Below are 23,334 nucleotides of genomic sequence, written 5' to 3' on the forward strand. Positions count from 1 at the left end.
TACCATTAGTAGGCTTATAGCCTTATATAACCACCATTGAGCTGTAGGCCTAAGAGCACATCCTGTTTAGTCTTAATACTGTAACTTACTTAGGCCTATATTTCAATAACCAATTTATTGCGTTATGTTATAGGTCAGGCCCTATTGGTCACGTGCATGCGATGCATAGGGAATGTTTTTCCTAAACAAATGAGAGACTTCAGTAACAGAACTTTTTTTTTATCAGAAATGGCTGTAATTATGTTGAAGCTTCAGCAACACGGACAGCACAATAATCACTTTGATGTTCTGTGGTGGTTGCTGCAGCTGGGAGGAGAGAGAGGCAACGGGTGCTAGTCACACAGTCACTCACTGTCTTTTTTTTAACACAGCGGCACAATCAAATCAATTGCTAATAGGACTCCCTCTAATCATTTGTGTGTCTTAATTATTTAATCAAACAGTGTGCTTAAAGCATCAGACATGCTCAGTGATTATAGTTGATTTGATTAAAACACATAGGATGTGTCTATATATGGAAAAGTACACATTTAAAAATGTTGACCAATCGATTGGTCAAGAGAACAGACGACTCTTGGTCGACCAAGATTTTTCTTTAGTTGGTGACAGCCCTATTCTATACATACTGTGAGGGTTCAAGATTGTGACCAGCGGGAGGAAGACGACACTACAGCACCCTCCTCAGGAGATAGGTTACTCAGTGTAAAACCAATTAGTACACACCTGGGCCCACTGATTGGCTTGGTGTCTCCCTCTATATAGGTGTGCCAGGAGATGAGCTCGATGTGGAATGGGAGCAGACGTGGGGACGTTCTTACCCAAGTGAAAGCGGCGGCAGCTGATGCACCTTGGCTCTATGTTAAACAAGGCAGGCTATAGCTAGAGGGAAGCGTTCCCCCTGGGAATATGATGTGTAGACGATAGTCTAAAGACAATGGGAGCTGTTTGTTGTTTTGTGTTCCCTTTTTGGCCACAGCCTTTTGGTCAGCTGCTTAGTTTGTATAGTTTGGATGCTACCTTTTACTGGAATTATTTTGCCGGGCGAAAGAACCTGTTTAGTGACATTACAAAAGAAAAGGAACCACAACCACTGCCTCCGGTCTGCTCATTTCATGCCTCCTGCCTGTGTTAGGGCGTTTAGGACCAGCTGATCCGTCACAATATGTATGTGACCATTGATCATGGTAATCTCCTCTTATGCACTCTGGACATGCATTGGTAGTACCCAACTCGCAATGACCATCAGATTGCTAATGGCCTGGTACTCAGGGCTCTGTTGTCCCTTTAACCACTCTGACATCAATGCAATTGAAAATCATGTCCAACACTCATCAAAACAGTATTGTCCTTTTTTTTTAAACTCACCTCACTGTGATTGATCAATTTTGAAGAAAGAAGTTCAACAACAGGTTGAAACTGAGTGGAAAACATGGTTGTGGTGGATGTTTCGAAGCCTGACGCAACAAAATGGACAGCGCGTTCTATGATGAATGATTCAAATCACCCATATGCTTTTTACGCTGTTTCAGCGTTGGATGCATAACGCTTATGCATAGACATGTACAGAGTGTACAAAACATTAACACCTTCCTAATATTGAGTTACACCCCCATTTTTGCTCTCAGAACATCCTCAATTTGTCAGGCATGGACTTTAAAAGGTATTGAAAGCGTTCCACAGGGATGCTGGCCAATGTTGACTCCAATGCTTCCCACAGTTGTGTCAAGTTGACTGGATGTCCTTTAGGTGGTGGACCCTTCTTGACACACATGGGAAACCACCTACTACTATACCCCGTTCAAAGGCACTTAGATATTTTGAATTGCCCATTCCCCCTCTGAATGGCACACATACTCAAGCCATGTCTCAAGGCATACAAATCCTTCTTTAACCTGTCTCATCCCCTTCATCTACACTGATTGAAGTGGATTTAACAAGTGACATAAATAAGGGATCATAGCTTTCACCTAGATTCAGTCTATGTCATGGAAAGACATTTTGTACACAGTTTATATGAGCCCAAGCCAGAAAATAAACCCAGAATTAAAATAATGATTGTGCCGCATATTACGCACGGCAGAAAGAAACTGATTTAAGATGTCTTTGGTACATAATTGGTCTAGCTCAGGGGTGGGAAACTCCAGTCCTCGGGGCCTGATTGGTGTCACTTTTTCACAATCCCTAGCAAACAGAGCTGATTAATCAAATTGCATTCTAAACTGAAGATCATGATTAGGGGATTATTGGAGTCAGACCCTCGAGGACTGGAGTTGCCCACCCCTGGTCTAGCCTATACTAAATTATAGTAATTGCCTTTGAGTGTGGACTGTATTATTATCCATACTGGATGGACTAGTTACCTTATGCTACGCTCCAAACTTTCTATCCATGAGTCTGGGAGAAAACATATAGGCCTAGGCGATACTGTTGGTTCATTGATTGCGCAGGGCGGCTTACAGAGTTAGCCTACAATTACAGCGAATTTGTATTTGATTTTGAATAGCCTACTAATAGGGATTTTTAAAATATTTTCGTAATTAATAGGCTGACACATTACCTTAGCTACAGAATATCTCACCACTGAATGTTTCCATCTCTCTCCTCTCTCTCCATCCCATTCTCGAGCTCGTAGAGAGAGGGGCTGTCAACGTTTATTGAAATATGTTTTGTTTGTGAAAACATGTTGCTATTGATGTTCCTGAACAGGTTTTACTTGGTTTCTGGGTAGCTGCAGGAACAGGGTTGGCATACAGAGTTTGGGGGGAACATCACCTGTAGCGCAGAGAGAGGCTGTATGCAGATGATCCCGCAGGTAAAGAAACCAGATGTGGAGGTCCTGGGCTGGCGTGGTTACATGTGGTCTGCGGTTGTGAGGCCGGTTGAATGTACTTCCAAATTCTCTAAAAGGATGTTGGAGGTGGCGTATGGTATAGAAATGAACATTCCATTCTCTGGCAACAGCTCTGTTGGGCATTCCTTCAGTCAGCATGCCAATTGCACAGTCCTTCAAAACTTGAGACATCTTGGGCATTGTGTAGTGTGACAACATTGCACATTTTAGAGTGACCTTTTATTGTCCCCAGAGCAAGGTGCACCTGTGTAATGATCATGCTGTTTAACCAGCTTCTTGATATGTCACACCTGCCAGGTGGATGGATTATCTTGGCAATGCAGAAATGCTCACTAAAAGACAAAACTTTGTGGTGACTAGGTGTATTGATACACCAACCAAAGTGTAATTAATAACTTCACCATGCTCAAAGGAATATTCAATATCTGTTTGTTTTTTACAGAGCCTTGCAAAAATATTAATCCCCTTTGGTGTTTTTCCTATTTTGTTGCATTACAACTTGTAATTTAAATGGATTTTTATTTGGATTTCATGTAATGAACATACACAAATAGTCCAAATTTGTGAAGTAAAATTTGAAAAAATTACTTGCAACACCACTAAGCAAGCGGCACCATAAAGACCAAGGAGCTCTCCAAAAAGGTCAGGGACAAATGTGTGGTGTTGAGTTATAAAAAAATATCAGAAACTTTGAACATCTCACAGAGCTCTATTAAATCCATTATAAAAAAAAGGACAGAATATGGAACCACAACAAACCTGCCAAGAGAGGGCCGCCCACCAAAACTCACAGACCAGGCAAGGAGGGCATTAATCAGAGAGGCAACAAAGAGACCAAAGATAACCCCGAAGGAGCTGCAAAGCTCCACAGCGGAGATTGGAGTTTCTGTCCAAAGGGCCACTTAAAGCCTTACACTCCATAGAGTTGGGCTTTTTATGGAAGAGTGGCCAGAAAAAAAGCCATTGCTTAAAGAAAAAAAAGAAAAAAAACACATTTGGTGTTTGGCAAAAGGCATGTGGGAGACTCCCCAAACAGGAGGTACTCTGGTCAGATGAGACAAAAATAGAGCTTTTTGACCATTAAGCAAAACACTGACGCAAACCCAACACCTCCCATCACCCCGAGAAAAACATCCCCACAGTGATGCATGGTGGTGACAGCATCAGGTTATGGGGATGTTTTTCATCGGCAGGGACTGGGAAACTGGTCAAAATTGAAGGAATGATGGAGGCGCTAAATACAGGGAAATTCTTGAGGGAAACCTGTTTCAGTCTTCCAGAGATTTGAGACTGGGATGGAGGTTCACCTTCCAGCAGGACAATGACCCTAAGCATACTGCTAAAGCAACACTTGAGTGGTTTAAGAGGAAACATTTAAATGGCAAAGCCCAGACCTCAATCCAATTGAGAATCTGTGGTATGACATAAAGATTGCTGTACACCAGCGGAACCCATCCAACTTGAAGGAGCTGGAGCAGTTTTGCCTTGAAGAATGGGCAAAAACCCCAGTGGCTAGATGTACCAAGCTTATAGAGACATACCCCAAGAGACTTGCAGCTGTAACTGCTGCAAAAGGTGGCTCTACAAAGTACTGACTTTGGGGGGGTGAATAGTTATGCATGTTCAAGTTCTGTTTTTTTGTCTAATTTATTGATTGTTTCACAAAAAATATTTTGCATCTGCATGTTGTGTAACTCATTTTTTTAATTTTTTTAAAGCTATTTTAATTCCAGGTTGTAAGGCAACAAAATAGAAAAAAATGCCAAGGGGGGTGAATACTTTCGCAAGCCACTGTACCCATCTACCAATATGTGCACTTCTTTGCGAGTCATTGGAAAATCTCTTTGGTCTTTGTGGTTGAATCTGTGTTTGAAATTCACTGCTCGACTGAGGGACCTTACAGATAATTGTATGTGTGGGGTACAGAGATGAGATAGTCATTCAAAAATCATGTTAAACACTAGTATTGCACACAGAGTGAGCCCATGCAACTTATGTTATTTGTTAAGCATAGGTTTACTCCTCAACTTGTTTAGGCTTGCCAAAACAAAGGGGTTGAATACTTATTGACTCGACATTTCAGCTTTTCATTTTTAATTCATTTGTAAACATTTCTAAAAACATACTTCCACTTTGACATTATGTGGTATTGTGTGTGTGTGGGCCAGTGACACAACATCTCAATTTAATCAATTTTAAATTCAGGCTGTAACACAACAAAATGTGGAAAGAGTCAAAGGGTGTGAATACGTTCTGGCCCACACTCAGCAGAGAGGCAGTTTGCTGGGTTGAATCTCATGTCACATCTGAACACGAATATATTTAACTGAAATCCCTGTAGAGCTCCATTGTTGTATCCTAAAGCCTCTTAGAAAGTGAACGAGGCTTCCGAATCCCAAGGTGCTGTCAGCACTTCTGTAATCCAACCCACAAATGCGGATGCTCCAGATACTCAACTAGTCTAAGGAAGGCCAGTTGTATTTCTTCTTTAATCCGCACCACAGTTTTCAGCTGTGCTAACATAATGGCAAAAGGGGTTTCTAATGATCAATTAGCCTTTTAAAATGATGAACTTGGATTAACTAAAACAACGTGCCATTGGAACACAGGAGTGATGGTTGCTGATAATGGGCCTCTGTACACCTACAGTGCCTTGCGAAAGTATTCGGCCCCCTTGAACTTTGCGACCTTTTGCCACATTTCAGGCTTCAAACATAAAGATATAAAACTGTATTTTTTTGTGAAGAATCAACAACAAGTGGGACACAATCATGAAGTGGAACGACATTTATTGGATATTTCAAACTTTTTTAACAAATCAAAAACTGAAAAATTGGGTGTGCAAAATTATTCAGCCCCTTTACTTTCAGTGCAGCAAACTCTCTCCAGAAGTTCAGTGAGGATCTCTGAATGATCCAATGTTGACCTAAATGACTAATGATGATAAATACAATCCACCTGTGTGTAATCAAGTCTCCGTATAAATGCACCTGCACTGTGATAGTCTCAGAGGTCCGTTAAAAGTGCAGAGAGCATCATGAAGAACAAGGAACACACCAGGCAGGTCCGAGATACTGTTGTGAAGAAGTTTAAAGCCGGATTTGGATACAAAAATATTTCCCAAGCTTTAAACATCCCAAGGAGCACTGTGCAAGCGATAATATTGACATGGAAGGAGTTTCAGACCACTGCAAATCTACCAAGACCTGGCCGTCCCTCTAAACTTTCAGCTCATACAAGGAGAAGACTGATCAGAGATGCAGCCAAGAGGCCCATGATCACTCTGGATGAACTGCAGAGATCTACAGCTGAGGTGGGAGACTCTGTCCATAGGACAACAATCAGTCGTATATTGCACAAATCTGGCCTTTATGGAAGAGTGGCAAGAAAAAAGCCATTTCTTAAAGATATCCATAAAAAGTGTTGTTTAAAGTTTGCCACAAGCCACCTGGGAGACACACCAAACATGTGGAAGAAGGTGCTCTGGTCAGATGAAACCAAAATTGAACTTTTTGGCAACAATGCAAAACGTTATGTTTGGCGTAAAAGCAACACAGCTGAACACACCATCCCCACTGTCAAACATGGTGGTGGCAGCATCATGGTTTGGGCCTGCTTTTCTTCAGCAGGGACAGGGAAGATGGTTAAAATTGATGGGAAGATGGATGGAGCCAAATACAGGACCATTCTGGAAGAAAACCTGATGGAGTCTGCAAAAGACCTGAGACTGGGACCGAGATTTGTCTTCCAACAAGACAATGATCCAAAACATAAAGCAAAATCTACAATGTAATGGTTCAAAAATAAACATATCCAGGTGTTAGAATGGCCAAGTCAAAGTCCAGACCTGAATCCAATCGAGAATCTGTGGAAAGAACTGAAAACTGCTGTTCACAAATGCTCTCCATCCAACCTCACTGAGCTCTAGCTGTTTTGCAAGGAGGAATGGGAAAAAATTTCAGTCTCTCGATGTACAAAACTGATAGAGACATACCCCAAGTGACTTACAGCTGTAATCGCAGCAAAAGGTGGCGCTACAAAGTATTAACTTAAGGGGGCTGAATAATTTTGCACGCCCAATTTTTCAGTTTTTGATTTGTTAAAAAAGTTTGAAATATCCAATAAATGCCATTCCACTTCATGATTGTGTCCCACTTGTTGTTGATTCTTCACAAAAAAATACAGTTTTATATCTTTATGTTTGAAGCCTGAAATGTGGCAAAAGGTCGCAAAGTTCAAGGGGGCCGAATACTTTCGCAAGGCACTGTATGTAGATATTCCATATTCCAGCTACAATAGACATTTGCAACATTAATAATGTCTACACTGTATTTCTGATCAATTTCTGTTATTTTAATGGATCAAAAAGTTGCTTTTCTTTCAAAAACAAGGACATTTCTAAGTGACCCCACACTTTTGAACGGTAATGTTTATAAATATATTATTTTAAATATATATTTGTTTTTATATGCCAACTCGCTTCACTCCCGACGCCAAACCCACTGGCTCCAGGTCATCTGCAAGTCTCTGCTAGGTAAAGCCCCACCTTACCTCAGCTCACTGGTCACCATAGCAGCACCCACTCGTAGCACGCGCTCCAGCAGGTATATCTCACTGGTCACCCCCAAAGCCAATTCATCCTTTGGCCGCCTTTCCTTCCAGTTCTCTGCTGCCAATGAGTGGCACGAACTACAAAAATCACTGAAGCTGGAGACTCATATCTCCCTCACTAGCTTTAAGCACCAGCTGTCAGAGCAGCTCACAGATCACTGCACCTGTACATAGCGAATCTGTAAACAGCCCATCCAACTACCTCATCCACACACTGTATTTATTTATTTATCTTGCTCCTTTGCACCCCAGTATTTCTACTTGCACATTCATCTTCTGCACATCTACCATTCCAGTGTTTAATTGCTATATTGTAATTACTTCGCCACCATGGCCTATTTATTGCCTTAACTCCCTTATCTTACCTCAATTGCACTCACTGTATATAGACGTTTTGTTTTATTTTTTTCTACTGTATTACTGACTGTATGTTTTGTTTATTCCATGTGTAACTCTGTGTTGTATGTATATGTCGAACTGCTATGCTTTATCTTGGCCAGGTCGCAGTTGCAAATGAGAACTTGTTCTCAACTAGCCTACCTGGTGAAATAAAGGTGAAATAAATTAAATATATATATATTTTCCTTTATTATTTTCCCCTAACCCCCCCCCCCCCCCCCCCCCCTTCCCTAATTGCAGTAAACTAATGGACAATAACACTTCCAGCTTGTAAATACTATATACATTTTACAGACACAGTACATTTTGTATTAGTTATCTTTTTCTTGTTCTTAGTCCCATCCTTCAGCAACCCTGAACCCCTCCCATTTATCTCTGAACACCATCCAGTTTTGATTTCTAAGTTGCATACACCTAGTGTACATCAGACATTTAAACCATTTTACTAAAGGTGGAAAAATGTAGGGATTTGTTAGAAACAATTCAACATTTGGTAATTATCAGACAAACATTACAATGAGATGACCAATTTCCACATCCAGCTACAGCACCTATGGCAAGTCTCCCATCTCCTGTCATTTGCGTCTCTCATCTGACAAACAGAAGTATGAAATACATCACTGGCTCCCAGGTATGGTTAATTAAGGGTTCAAGCAATGAATCTGTGAGAAACGCTATGATATCATGGATGGCCAGTCCTTAGCTTTGTCTATAAATTTGAGAGGGATTACATTTCCCATCCCCATCCCCCAGCTGTTTCCTGAAACAGTGTTATTGCTTGAACTACAGATTGTTGCTTTAAAGCAGTCAACATTGTACTTTTTTCTCTCCAAAATCCATCAAAAGCATATTGCATGATCTGTTTGATTTTGATTTCTGATATTTGGCAGATGTAGTAAGGAGGAAAGGAGTAGCTCATCCAAGGGTAATGAGACCAACATTTCCTGATGGTGGCACTGTGGGACCATAAGGATCCAACATGGCTGCTTGCAGCTACACCACAAAATAGACGATTCGGCTATTTCAGCCATACCAGTTGCTGACAGGTGTATAAAATCGAGCACACAGCAATGCAATCTCCATAGACAAACATTGACAAAATGGCCCATATTGAAGAGCTCTGTAACTTTTAACGTGGCACCATCATAGGATGCCATAAAAATGGAGCTCTATAGGAGAAAGCCCTGCCTCCAGCTGTTTGCTTAGAAATTCTAGGGACAATTAGGAGGCCTGCGTCTTGTGACCGTAGCGTACGTGTAGGTATGTACGGCAGGACCAAATCAGAGAGATAGGTAGGAGCAAGCCCATGTAATGCTTTGTAGGTTAGCAGTAAAACCTTGAAATCAGCCCTTGCTTTGACAGGAAGCCAGTGTAGAGAGGCTAGCACTGGAGTAATATGATACATTTTTTTGGTTCTAGTCAGGATTCTAGCAGCCATATTTAGCACTAACTGAAGTTTATTTAGTGCTTTATCCGGGTAGCCGGAAAGTAGAGCATTGCAGTAGTCTAACCTAGAAGTGACAAAAGCATGGATTCATTTTTCTGCATAATTTTTGGACAGAAAGTTTCTGATTTTTGCAATGTTACGTAGATGGAAAAAAGCTGTCCTTGAAATGGTCTTGATATGTTCTTCAAAAGAGAGATCATGGTCCAGAGTAACGCCGAGGTCCTTCACAGTTTTATTTGAGACGACTGTACAACCATTAAGATTAATTGTCAGATTCAACAGAAGATCTCTTTGTTTCTTGGGACCTAGAACAAGCATCTCTGTTTTGTCTGAGTTTAAAAGTAGAACGTTTGCAGCCATCCACTTCCTTATGTCTGAAACACATGCTTCTAGCAAGGGCAATTTTGGGGCTTCACCATGTTTCATTGAAATGTACAGCTGTGTGTCATCCGCATAGCAGTGAAAGTTCAGTCAGCACAGAAGAAGCAAGCTACATCCGAGGAAAGCTCAACCAGTTCAACTGGCATTTGAGGGGAATCTTACAAGAAGTTTTCGGGGAGAATGGAATTATTGATTACTCAGGAAGTTCCACAGAGCATCAAGGAGGCTTCAACATTTCTGAAAAGGTAAGAAACAATCTAGCTTGTTGTTTTTAAAAATCAAAATCTTGCTGTAGTGTGTAGGGTGCTGCCCATAGTTCTGATAGAGTGCAGTGGAGATTTCGTGCCAACCTGACACTTTTATGTTTCTTGTGGTATAGCGTGATATAACCAGAATTCAATTGAATTCCAATGCAAGAACCTAAATGACCCCCCTGGGTATTGCTACATGTCGTTATGTTTCATCATAGAAATATCTGCATTTTATTATGGTTTTCTAAACACCCTATTGGTTTTCGTGGTTATAAATGGAACCGTACATATTGGAAATTAGTTTATGGTAGGCTGGCATTGCTTAATACATTACATTGGTCCAATTGTATCTACAGAAGTGTATTGTGCCATATTAGATTAGATAAATTAAATGAGTTTATTGGTAACGTGCACATGGTCGCAGGTGTAATTGCAGGGTACAGTGGTATTCTTAAACCAACAGTGCAGGTCAAAAAGAGAAGTGAATGAAACAATAATAATAATATATACATATTTACAACTGTAACAAGGATACATGTCCATTGGGGGGGGAGGGGCAGGGTAAATGTCCGTGGGCTGGTAAAATGTCCCTGAGGGATTTCTACACTCCCCTTAGTCACTTTGTCCTGGCGTCGGGTCTAACCCCACCCCAGATATATTTTTAAGAATAACAAATAATACACAAAACAAAAGACCAGATTTCACAAAAGCTGGTCACAAGGAACAATATTCATACATATCTCACAGAGCCAGCCTGACCAATAAGCGACACAAGCGACCGTTTGCTTCCCTCTCCCTCAACAAGCTCACCTTGAGAATCCATCGTCTCAATCAACATTTCTCTTTTTTTCAATGTCCGTCTCGCTGAGGCGGAGGCAGAGACATAAGAGAGGGTCACCACAGACACACACACACACACACACACACACCTTAACCCTTGGTCGCTCCCCTCAGCTTCTCCACACTGAACACTTCCACTAGAACCCCACAGGAATAGTCTGCCTGAACACACACTGTGCATCTTAGTCTCTGCACTTCACACACACACACGCCATCCCTCCCTCCAACCATCTATCCCTGCCTGTTCCTGTCAGCCTGGGCTAAACACATGGGCAGATTGCACATCAATTTGGCCTCTCAGACAGTGGAAGTAAAACTGTTTTTTTCTTTTTTTTTCTCATCCATATTTCCAACCTACTAATTATCGGCTAATTATGTCTTTGATTAAGGAGTGTGTGGCGCACTGCTCCCTCGCAATCCTGACAGCCACCGTGATGAGGAGTAATGGAGTCTGCCCTAACCATCCACCGCTCTGATGAGACGCTAATGCCACCGGCAAGACAGTGACACCACACACACGCGCACGCGCACACGCATGCACATTCGCACACACACACACACACACACACACACACACACGACAGCCTATCTGTCATTTGAGATGAGCCAACAGGTCAGTCAACAAAGCCACGACTCAGGTGAGAGACACAAACACGTCGACAAACACCAAAACACCAAATATTGGACATTTTCATAGGTTTTGAAAACTATTGGAAATAAAGTGCACAACACGGAAGCCTCAATGATCACTTAGCAACGGCTGTGGTGGAGAAAGTGGCGCACTCAGAACGTACAGACCGAACCCGCATTGGCCCAGCTCTATACACAATGAGTGTACAAACATTAAGAACACCGTCCTAATATTATTGAGTTACACCCCCTTCTGCCCTCAGAACAGCCTCAATTCGTTGGGCATGGACTTTACAAGGTGTCGAAAGCGTTCCACAGGGATGCTGGCCCATGTTGACACCAATACCTCCCACAGTTGTGTCAAGTTGATTGGGTGTCCTTTGGGTGGTGGACCATTCTTGATACACACAGGAAACTGTGGAGCATGAAAAACCCAGCAGCATTGCAGTTCTTGACACACTCAAACCAGTGCACCTGGCACCTTAAAATCTTTTGACTTGCCTGTTCACCCTCTGAATGGCACACACACACAGTCCATGTCTCAATTGTTTCAAGGCTTAATAATCCTTGTTTAACCTGTCTCCTCCCCCTTCATCGACACCGGTTGAAGTGGATTTACAATACCCCACAATGTCAGAGGAATTGTGTTTTTAGAAATGTTTACAAATGAATTAAACTTGTAAAGCTGAAAGGTCTTGAGTCAATAAGTATTCAACCCCTTTGTTATGGTAAGCTTAAGTAAGTTTAGGAGTAAAAATGTGCTTAACAAGGCAAATAATAAGTTGCATGGGACTTTTCTTTAAATCCAACACAGCACATCACTGAGTACCACTCGTCATATTTTCAAGCATGATGGTGGTGCGTCATCTTATTGGTATGCTTGTCATAGGCAAGGACTAGGGAGTAGAGCTAAGCGCAGGCAAAATCCTAGGTTCAGTTTACTCTCCAAAAGACACTGGGAGACAAATTCACCTTTCAGCAATAACAATAACCTAAAACACAAAGCCAAATATACCATGAAGTTGCTTCCCAAAATGACATTGAATGTTCCTGACTGGCCTAGTGACAGTTTTGTCTTAAATCGGCTTGAGAATCCATGGCAAGACCTGAAAATGGCTGTCTAGCAATGATCAACAACCAACTTGAAAGAGCATGAAGAATTATTTCAATACTGATGTGCAAATATGGTACAACCCAGGTGTGCAAATCTCTTAGAGACTTACCTAGCAAGACTCACAGCTGTAATGGCTGCCAAAGGTCATTTCTTTGAATCCATTTTGAATTCAGGCTGTAACACAACAAAATAGGGATTAAGACAAGGTGTACGAATAGTTTTTGAAGACACTGTATATGAACGACTCTGAGTTTACCAGTCACCTTTCCAGGATTAGAGGTTCCAAGCCCATTCTATTAATTATATTTCTACGTGTGCAACTGCTGCAGGGAGTGAGTGTTGCCTAGGCATCCGAAGACTCCTTTGCTTCAACACCTTGCTTCTTTCTGCTTGGAGCAAAACAAGTTTCATCATAAAGTGTCCATGTTACCGCAGAAACCGCACAAATGTCGGGCCGTCCCGTCTTCAGTCAGCTATTTATTCCACCAAATATATACAGTACCAGTCAAAAGTTTGGACACGCCTACTCATTCAAAGATTTTTCTTTATTAAGACATCAAAACTATGAAATAACACACATGGAATCATGTAGAAACCAAAAAAGTGTTAAACAAATCTAAATATATTTGAGATTTGAGATTCTTCAAAGTAGCCACCCTTTGCCTTGATGACAGCTTTGCACAGTTATACAGTAATTGTGCCACAGCCCCAGTGCAGCAGAGAGCTGGGCTTTGAGGTGCTGGAGTTTAAAGGCAGGGAGGCAGCACAGGGGCCTGGATGGACTGAGGGGTTGGGGTGGAAAGGGGGTAGAGAGCCCTCACCGGAATATAACAGTAATCTCTAGAGGGTATGGAGTCAATATTCACTCTTTTACCGTCTCATTTCTTCTCCTGTCTCAGCCTCCAGTATTTATGCTGCAATATTTATGTGTCGGAGGGCTAGGGTCAGTCTGTTATATCTGGAGTATTTCTCCTGTCTCATCCGGTGTCCTGTGTGAATTTAAGTATTCTCTCTCTCTTTCTCCATCTCCCCCCATCTCTCTCTCGCTTTCTTCTCGCTCTGGACCTGAGCCCTGGAACCATGCCTCAGGACTACCTGGCCTGATGACTCCTTGCTGCCCCCAGTCCACCTAGTCATGCTGCTGCTCCAGTTTCAACTGTTGTGCCTGCGGCTATGGAACCCTGACCTGTTCAGTGGACGTGCTACCTTGTCCCGGACCTGCTGTTTTGGACTCTTTCTCTACCGCACCTGCTGTCTCTAACTCTGAATGATCGGCTATGAAAAGCCAACTGACATGTACTCCTGAGGTGCTGACCTGTTGCACCCTCTACAACCACTGTGATTATTATTATCTGACCCTGCTGGTGATCTATGAACGTTTGAACATCTTGGCCATGTTCTGTTATAATCTCCACCCGGCACAGCCAGAAGAGGACTGGCCACCCCTCAGAGCCTGGTTCCTCTCTAGGTTTCTTCCTAGGCTCCGGCCTTTCTAGGGAGATTTTCCTAGCCACCGTACTTCTACATCTGTTTGGGGTTTTAGGCTGGGTTTCTGTACAGCACTTTGTGACATCGGCTGATGTAAAAAGGTCTTAATAAATACATTTGATTGATTGAATGATTCAATGCTCACACACACACACATACCACTTCTGGTTGTAACGAGTGCGCTGGGAGTGCGCTGGGAGTCAGGAAGCAAGTTCAGGGAATTTAATAAACAAAAAACACGAACAACGCACAGACAGGAAACTGAAACGGGAACAATGATGCCTGGGGAAGGAACCAAAGGGAGTGACATATATATAGGGCAGGTAATCAAGGAGGTGATGGAGTCCAGGTGAGTGTCATAATGCGCTGATGCGCGTAACGATGGTGACAGGTGTGCGCCATAACAAGCAGCCTGGTGACCTAGAGGCCGGAGAGGGAGCACACGTGACACTGGTGAAAAATGTGCAAAAATGCGCGACGCAACAAGGAGAGCCTGGATACAGGCTTTAGCCATGGTACAGTGGCCATATACCACAACCCCCGAGGTGACCTATTGCTATTATAAACTGGTTACCAACGTAATTAGAGCAGTTAAAATAATTGTGTTGTCTTACCTGTAGTATACGGTCTGATTGGCCACGGCTATCTGCCAATCAGCATTCAGGACTCGAACCACCCAGTTCATAATAATATTTGTAGCATTGTTGAATACTTGTTGAGGCATTCTAGAGCGTGCATTATTTCCCTATAAAGCACAGTATATTTGCACCATAGAATTCAATGGTTACAGTTCATTCGTTCTGTGTTTGAGCTTCTTTTGAAAGCAAAAGTCGAATTGGAAAACATTATTGGCATTGTTGAATTCGATTTTCAGAATGGCAAAGTAGGCCTGATGGTTTGGTTAGCTAAACTAGCAAGTCTGTTTGTTTGGTTACCACAGCAGCTACTGTCGAGTAAACTTGCTAGCTACTTCAGTGGATGTTGAACACATTTCTACTGACAAATGAACACATTTCTAGAGGCAAATCTTTTCATTTGCCAGTAGAAATGTGTTCAACATCCACTGAAGTAGCTAGCATGTGTGTGGTAACAGTTCTATGAATATGAATCAACAGTAGATCTTGGTTCCTCACAGGAATATTAATCCATAGCAGATAAAGGTCTTCACAGGAGTATCTATCTACAGCTGATGCAGGAATATTTATATGGTGCATATATAAATCCTCAGAGGAATATAAATCTACTGCAGATACAGGGCCCAAAAGGAATATTAATCAAGAGCAGATAGGGTTTTTTACAAGATTACACTGCTAAAGAAAATGCTTCTGTCCATGAAAATAGATATGGGACCCTACAGGAGAACATGTCGCCAGAAGTTCCCTGTCCTCACAGGAATATGAATCGGAGGTAGATATAGGTTTTTATGTTGTTTCGTTGTGTCTCTGTAGCATTACACGAATCCAACAGGTACAACAGAAATTCCAACTTTTCTTACCTCTCTCCCAGCCGACGGGCTGGCTTAGCATGTTTAACATGCAACCCGGGTCGCCATCCTCACCCGGACACCCCAAAAAAACAAGGCAGGAAATGAATCCTGGCATCTTCTGACAACCCCATCATTTATCGCCCAATCTCTGACAGTACAACAGTGCACATATGAAGAAGCTCATTGGTTTGTTAGTACTGCAGACTCTACAGTTCCTGAGTGTGAGATAGTGCTTGCTTGACATGGTGACCCCGACAGTGCCTCCTTGGAGGGAGGACAAGATGGAGTCTTAACCTCTGACCCCCTTGGAGAGGGAGCATATCAGAGAGACAGCCTCTGAGGTTTCACTGTTGCTGTTGGAAACCAACTCTAGTTAAGTCTGAAATAATACTGTAGGCGGTGGTCATGAACGAAAGGAAAGAGGGGAAATTATTAACAACGAATCTTCGTCCTCACACTACCTGTCACTCAAAGAAGTTGCCGCTCCTGACAGCTCAACGCTGGTCGAGCGAGAAGGAGAGTGACAGAAGAGAAATTAAGAAGAGAAGGAGCAAGAGGTATATAAAGACAATGAGAGGGTGTAGGGATATTATGCAGATAGCTACAGTTACCTTTAAAGAGCAAGTGCTCTGTGTGAATGTCAAACGGGGATATTCTGTCTTTGAACTCTGTAATATGGATGTGTGTAAAAACCTCATCTCAAAAGAAGGTTAGTGCTTAATCTGGCTCCGGCTTAGTCTTCTCTGAGAAAACCTGCTCCAGCCTTCCTAGCACAAACTCTTTATCGCTTTGGCCCAATCTTTATTTCAAATTCAGTGGTCGCCGGCTTGCAACTTGTTTTCTCCTTTCATCCATGCCTTTTGGACAAGTGTGCTTTGGCTGGGCTGTTAAAAGTTATTTAAAAGTGGAAATGGCATTTGAGGAGGAAGTCTGACCTTTCTACACAATCTCCTGTCTGCAGACGCACAAACAGTGATGAATCGCCTGAACACACAGACTAGAAACGCTGCTTGGCACACAGACGCACAAACAGTGATGAATCGCCTGGGCACACAGACGCACACGAGTGCATGCATGCAGGTACACACACACACACACACACTCATCCACACAACTCCATAGCCGAGGCTTAAACGCACCCACTCTCAAACACCTGCTAAATGTAGAGGGAGACATATCCACTTTGCAAAGCCGCATCTGGCATTGAGAAGAAAGAGTGTGGACATCAAAGTGAACAAACTCCAACAGAAGTGTCCTTCTCTTGTGTGAGGCAGATGAAAAGAGAGGAGAGAGAGAGAGGGGGGAAGAAAAATAAGTGAATAAGTTATGCCGGAGAAGAAAGAGAACAGGGAAAGATTGGGAGAGAAACATTTGGAAGTGAGAAAGTGAGAAGGGGCAATAGTAAAGTGAAGGACAGAGAGAGCCAGAAAGAAAGAAAGAGAGAGAGAGAGAGCGAAAGAGAACGAGAGAGAGAGAGAGAGAGAGAGAGAGAGAGATAGATAGAGAGAGAGAGAATGAACAAGACGAGAGAGAGAGAGAATGAACAAGACGAGAGAGAGAGAGAGAGAGAGAGAGAGAGAATGAGACGAGAGAGAATGAACAAGACGAGAGAGAGAGAGAATGAACAAGACGAGAGAGAGAGAGAGAATGAGAGAGAGAGAATGAGAGAGAGAGAATGAGAGAGAGAGAGAGAGAGAGAGAATGAGAGAGAGAGAGAGAATGAGAGCGAGTGAGAGAAAACGAGACAAGAGCGAGAGAGGATGCTGTCAGTGGTGGAGGGTCAGTGGTCTTACCCAGAGCCCCATTACACAGTGGCACTAACGGATGTCCTGGGGCAGGTGGAAACAGAGGGGTGCAGGGAGAAGGGCAGTCTGTGTGTCTGAGGACAGAGCTCTGATACCACATCCCTCTCGCTGAAGCCAGGGAGCATCCACAATCCATCACTGACAGGCCCCTCACACACAGTCTTACCACAACTAGCACACACACCCACAGATGTGCACGCATGCACACACAACAGACAAACACACACACACGGTCCTACAACTCACACAGTCTTGCCACAACTCACACAGTCTTTCCACAAATCAGAATTCGTTAGTGCAACTGACTTACTTCCACAGAAGTTTACCTGCACAGGGAAGTGAGTATCCGCCATCTGGGTGGGCCATGAACTGCCTCTCATTCAGGCGGGTAACACAGTACATGTGGAAGAGGTCTAGACTGCTGGACTCCTACATAGCAGACAGGAGGACAGACAGAGACATGTTATACCAATGAAGTATTATGGGCTTGAAACAGACATAGAGAGAGAGGGGGGGGGGGGGTGTATGTTTGTGTTTGTGAGTGTGTGCATGCATGAGTGTGTGCGCGTGTGTGTTGTTCTATCATAGCCCCACAGGGGGGACTCATTTAGTGTGGGAGGCAGGGGAAGACAGATCGTTCCCTCCAGGAAAAGCAGCAGTGAGGGACTGGAGGTCTCAGAGGAGCCCTCTGCCGCCAGCCTGATCTTGTTCTGATAATATCATGCCCGCCACAAAGACAAAGAGGGCCGGGGAGAGAGAGAGAGAGAGAGAGAGAGAGAGAGAGAGAGAGAGAGAGAGAGAGAGAGAGAGAGAGAGAGAGAGAGAGAGAGAGAGAGAGAGAGAGAGAGAGAGAGAGAGAGAGAGAGAGAGAGAGAGAGAGAGAGAGAGAGAGAGAGAGAGAGAGAGAGAGAGAGAGAGAGAGAGAGAGAGAGAGAGAGAGAGAGAGAGAGAGAGAGAGAGAGAGAGAGAGAGAGAGAGAGAGAGAGAGAGAGAGAGAGAGGGCGAAACCATTCACTACTGGTAACGTAATTGAGCAACTTCGACTTTAGTGAGGACGCAGGTATGTGTGGCTTCTCTCTTTATCCATCTTCTCTCTATATCTATATACATACAAAGAGAGAGAGAGAGAGAGAGAGAAACCGTTCACTACTAGTAACGGAATTGAGCAACATCGACTTTAGTGAGGACGCAGGTATGTGTGGCTTCTCTCTATATCCATCTTCTCTTCCTCACCTGCTGCCTTGTTTCTCTCTATCACACATCTCTCATTCTTACCCTCATCTCTCCACGACATCTCCACATGACTTCACGTATCGCCTCAAACCATTCATTGCAAATGAGTTAAATGACTCTCAATAAAATAACTGACCTGGTTGAGTAAGTAAATGAAATAAACAAAGCCAGTCCAACCCCAGCCAGAAAACCCCTTCAGACCCTCTCCCAGTCATTACACACACGAGGCCTAGCAACCACCCAGTCATTAAACACAAGAGGCCTAGCAACCACCCACTCATTACACACACAAAGCCTACGAACCACCCAGTCATTACACACAAGAGGCCTAGCAACCACCCACTCATTACACACAAGGCCTAGTAACCACCCACTCATTACACACAAGAAGCCTAGCAACCGCACACTCATTACACACAATAGGCTTAGCAACCACCCACTCATTACACACAAGGCCTAGCAAACACACACTCATTACACACAAGAGGCCTAGCAACCACCCACTCATTACACACAAGAGGCCTAGCAACCACCCACTCATTACACACGAGGCCTAGCAACCACACACTCATTACACACAAGAGGCCTAGCAACCACCCACTCACTCACCCAGAGAGCACCCCTTTACTTCTGACCACCAACGAGCTTCTTAAACCAGAAGCAGTCTTACAGTAGCTGTATGTCCTCCTCCGTTTGCCCTTTTAAACAAACCAAGAAGCTAGGAGCTGTTTGCACTAAGTGGCAGCAGCAAGGTGAGAGGAGCACAGAGGAAAACAAAGCTCCACTCAGGAGGGTATTTGTACGGTCCCACTTCAATCACGCTCCTAGCGGCGAGACCTTGAATTGAGATGAGGACGTTTGTGATTGGGCTCCATTGTCTCGGTGGCAGGAAGCAGGCGACGGACTGGCCCTCCATTCTTATCCTCTGTGGGTGAGGCAGTGACAGCAGGGCTGCTGAGTCTGACCTTCATCTATTATATGCCACACTGACAGAATCACAGCTCTGTCTGTCTGGAGCCACTGATTGCAGGAGGGAGGGGACTGCAGGAGGGAGAGACTGCAGGAGGGAGAGACAGGGCCAGGGGCATGCGTCTGTCTACCTGTCTGAGAGTGTGCGGGCTTGCGTGTGTGTGCCTAAGTCTGCCTATAAAGCCCTACACTGGAGGTGTCAAAATAGTTATACAACCTAGCGGTCAAACAGGGAAATGGTTTCAATCATTTTTCCCATAGGGGATTTTAGAAACACTTAAAATAAGGGCTGTGTTTCACGTAGGCTTACCCTGGCGTGACATTTTGATAACCATGTAAATCTCTCTCGGACCTAGGGACTTTTCAATATTTTCGGCTCTATTTAATCTCAAATTCGAAAATGCTAATTAGCATCAACATAGACACCGTGTAAAACTACAAATCCCTGCAAGCTCCTTCATGTCATCTCTAGCTGATACCTTTTCTAACAGGTATTGGGTCAATTTATAACTTGCACAAGACAGTTCACAGAATTATCCATTTAAAGAAATGTAGCCAATTTATTCATTACTACATTTAGCTAACATTAGATACTGTAGTTAATCCAGAGATTCTTACCTTTGCCTCGATTCGGGCAGTCTCGCTCAGATCACCATGGCATTGGCAGTTCTTTATGATAGCCACATTAGCAGCTAATTAGCAGTTTAGTTTTGGGTGTAAATACAGACGAATATCTTGATGAAAGTCGCCTTGTCCGAGAGAGATTTACACAGTAATCAAAACGTCACGCCAGGGTAAGCCTACACAAAACACAGCCCTTATTTTAAACGTTTCCAAAATCCCCTATAGGAGAAATGAATGGTGGAAAACCGACTGGAACCATTTCCATGTTTGACCTCTAGGTTTTATGGGTATCATGACTCATACTGTGGTACTCTATTGCTTTCATGTTAAACATGTGGCTTATATTAGACAGATACACAGACTGCACTGGCAATATTGTAGATGTACTTACATGATATCTGCGCAGGCAATGCATGGGACATCCCGCACGATGGGCATGAAGAGGTCCAAGGCCACAGACGTTTCATGGGCAGCACACTTCAGGTAGTACTCCTATGGAAGGCAGATACGAGATAGAGGGTGATCCATGATGTTTGATGGCGGTGTGGTCCTGTTATGACAAGGTAATTTAGTTGTGGTTGGAGAGGATGGGGGTTGTGGATAGTTCACTAGTCTTACTGCTACTCTGTCAAGGCAACCCTCTGAATGACAGACGCCATGGATACTCTCTGGGAGGGAGGGATAGAGAAAGAGAGAGGGAGATCATTTACTGTCCTCTGTTTTCCACCATACACACCATCATCACCACAGCATCGGAAACAATGCTACTGTCCGATTTAGACGTTGGTCGCTTGCTGCATCCTAATTGTTTTGGGATGATCTCTCTCCCCCTTCCCCATCCTACTCTGTTCTTCCTGCATGCCACTCATTAGCATAAGCATTTAAACATTCTGACAGCGGCCTTAATAAGCCTCTGAAAAGGTTAAGAAAATCATTACTCCCCTGTTGGGTGGGGGGAGGCAGGGGGGGAGAGAGGGAGGGTATCCTGCGTGCCTTGGTGGTGGGACATGGAGATTACACACACACCTGCTCAGAGACAGCCAGGAAAGGTCACACAGACCCCTGGCGTGTCTGCGCACCACACACACACACACACTCACACTCACACCTCCCTCTAAATATAAATGATTAATGAGAAAAGCAGTTATGAATTATTCAGAAACGCATCGCTTTTTGTTCCCCCGTGACTCCCCTTCGCTCTTCCTCACCCTCTTTTTTTTTAGGAGCAGATTGAACGTCTCCATCCCGCAAAGCTTTAATTCGATTCTTTTTTAACAAATAGGGGCTTGTCTCTGCGTCAGCTGTGCTAATCTCGCAGCATTGACCAAGCTCTGTGATTGGTGGGCAGAAGAGGGACCCCACTCTAAGCTGATTGGTTAGTTTGAGGACATGCCTTGTGATCACCTCAGTCAATTACAGTCCCTCTGTGTCAATACAGCACACTGAACAAGCACAAAACAACAAACGCACACAAACTGACACACACAATCACACACACAGTAATCTTCTAAAAGCAGGGGACACACACTGAGAGCAGTATGCTCATTACCACCTACTCTAATACAAGCCTCAGGGACAGGAGCTCACTGAGCCTCATTTCCTGTCCCCTACACTCTTACCTAGGTGACTGAGGCCCCCTGCTATACACACACACCTGCACACAGACACACAAACAAACAGACACACACACACACACCCCTCATCGCTCTGTAACTGACAGGTCTGTCTCAAGAGGGATCGGTCTCTCTAGATGGATGGGTCAGGGTGGGGTGGATGCAGGGGAGTCTGTGAGACTGTGGTTGGGGGAGATAGCAGCGTGAATGGCAGCTTCAGCTGGTCAGTGGTCAGGCATGGAGACAGGGCCATGATGGGGAGGACAGTGGTCAGGTATGAGACAGGGCCATGATGGGGAGGACAGTGGTCAGGTATGAGACAGGGCCATGATGGTGAGGACAGTGGTCAGGTATGAGACAGGGCCATGATGGGGAGGACAGTGGTCAGGTATGAGACAGGGCCATGATGGGGAGGACAGTGGTCAGGTATGAGACAGGGCCATGATGGGGAGGACAGTGGTCAGGTATGAGACAGGGCCATGATGGGGAGGACAGTGGTCAGGTATGAGACAGGGCCATGATGGTGAGGACAGTGGTCAGGTATGAGACAGGGCCATGATGGTGAGGACAGTGGTCAGGTATGAGACAGGGCCATGATGGTGAGGACAGTGGTCAGGTATGAAGACAGGGCCATGATGGTGAGGACAGTCGTCAGGTATGAGACAGGGCCATGATGGGGAGGACAGTGGTCAGAGGGTAAAGAATGTCACTCAGGATATGGGGGAAGGAAATGAGATTTGATGGTACTGACTGGGTCCTCTCCAGGCTTCGGGTAGCTAATCACCAGCCCTGGCAAGAAACTGACACGGAGAGTGGACAATGTTGGCATGGCGACAGTGGACAAACAGTTCCAGAGGGGTGTAGGTGGCTGGAGGCGGCAGAGCAGGCAGGCGGGCTTAGAGAGTTGTCACTCAGTCTCAGTCTAAACAATGGCAGGATCCTGAGCTGTGGGACTCCTGCCCACTCACACACACTCACACACACTCACACACACACAGAGAAGTCACATATGGACCTGAGGTAAAGATGGCTGCAGGCTGGACAGACAGGCAGAGGGAGAGACTACTGTTGAGTCACTGTGGAGACATGTGGCTGAATTCCATTTGAGAATAATAATAAATAATTAACATATTTATTGGTATTACAGGAACAAAGGAGGGTCTAGGGGGAGGGTATGTTGCTCTGTGTGGGATGATTGTACGCTGTGGACCTACCTGTCTAAGTGACTTGGTTGTACTCACAGAGACAGTGTGGTTTAACATCAGTGCCTCTCAGTGAGAGTTCCTATGCGGCGACTCTGAAACGAAACCAGTGGGCCACTTAACATCAGTACCAGGTGTGACTGAGCTCTCGGAAAAGAGATTTGTTACTGATAGTAGAAGTTGACGTGTTCTATTCTCATTACATCATAGATATTGTGCAATATAAGCACGTATTTTATTAGACTAGATCATGCTCAGCGTAAACTTATGCTCTGGTTCTATTTTCAAGATTAGCCACGCATAGCTCACGCCCAGGAAAAGTAGGATAGATTGGGTCACGCTTTCCTCGCGTCGGGAAATGTTCCCGCGTCCACTGTAGCAGGTTAATAA

This window comes from Oncorhynchus mykiss, chromosome 23 (assembly GCF_013265735.2).
Source record: "Oncorhynchus mykiss isolate Arlee chromosome 23, USDA_OmykA_1.1, whole genome shotgun sequence".
In the NCBI taxonomy this organism is placed as follows: domain Eukaryota; kingdom Metazoa; phylum Chordata; class Actinopteri; order Salmoniformes; family Salmonidae; genus Oncorhynchus; species Oncorhynchus mykiss.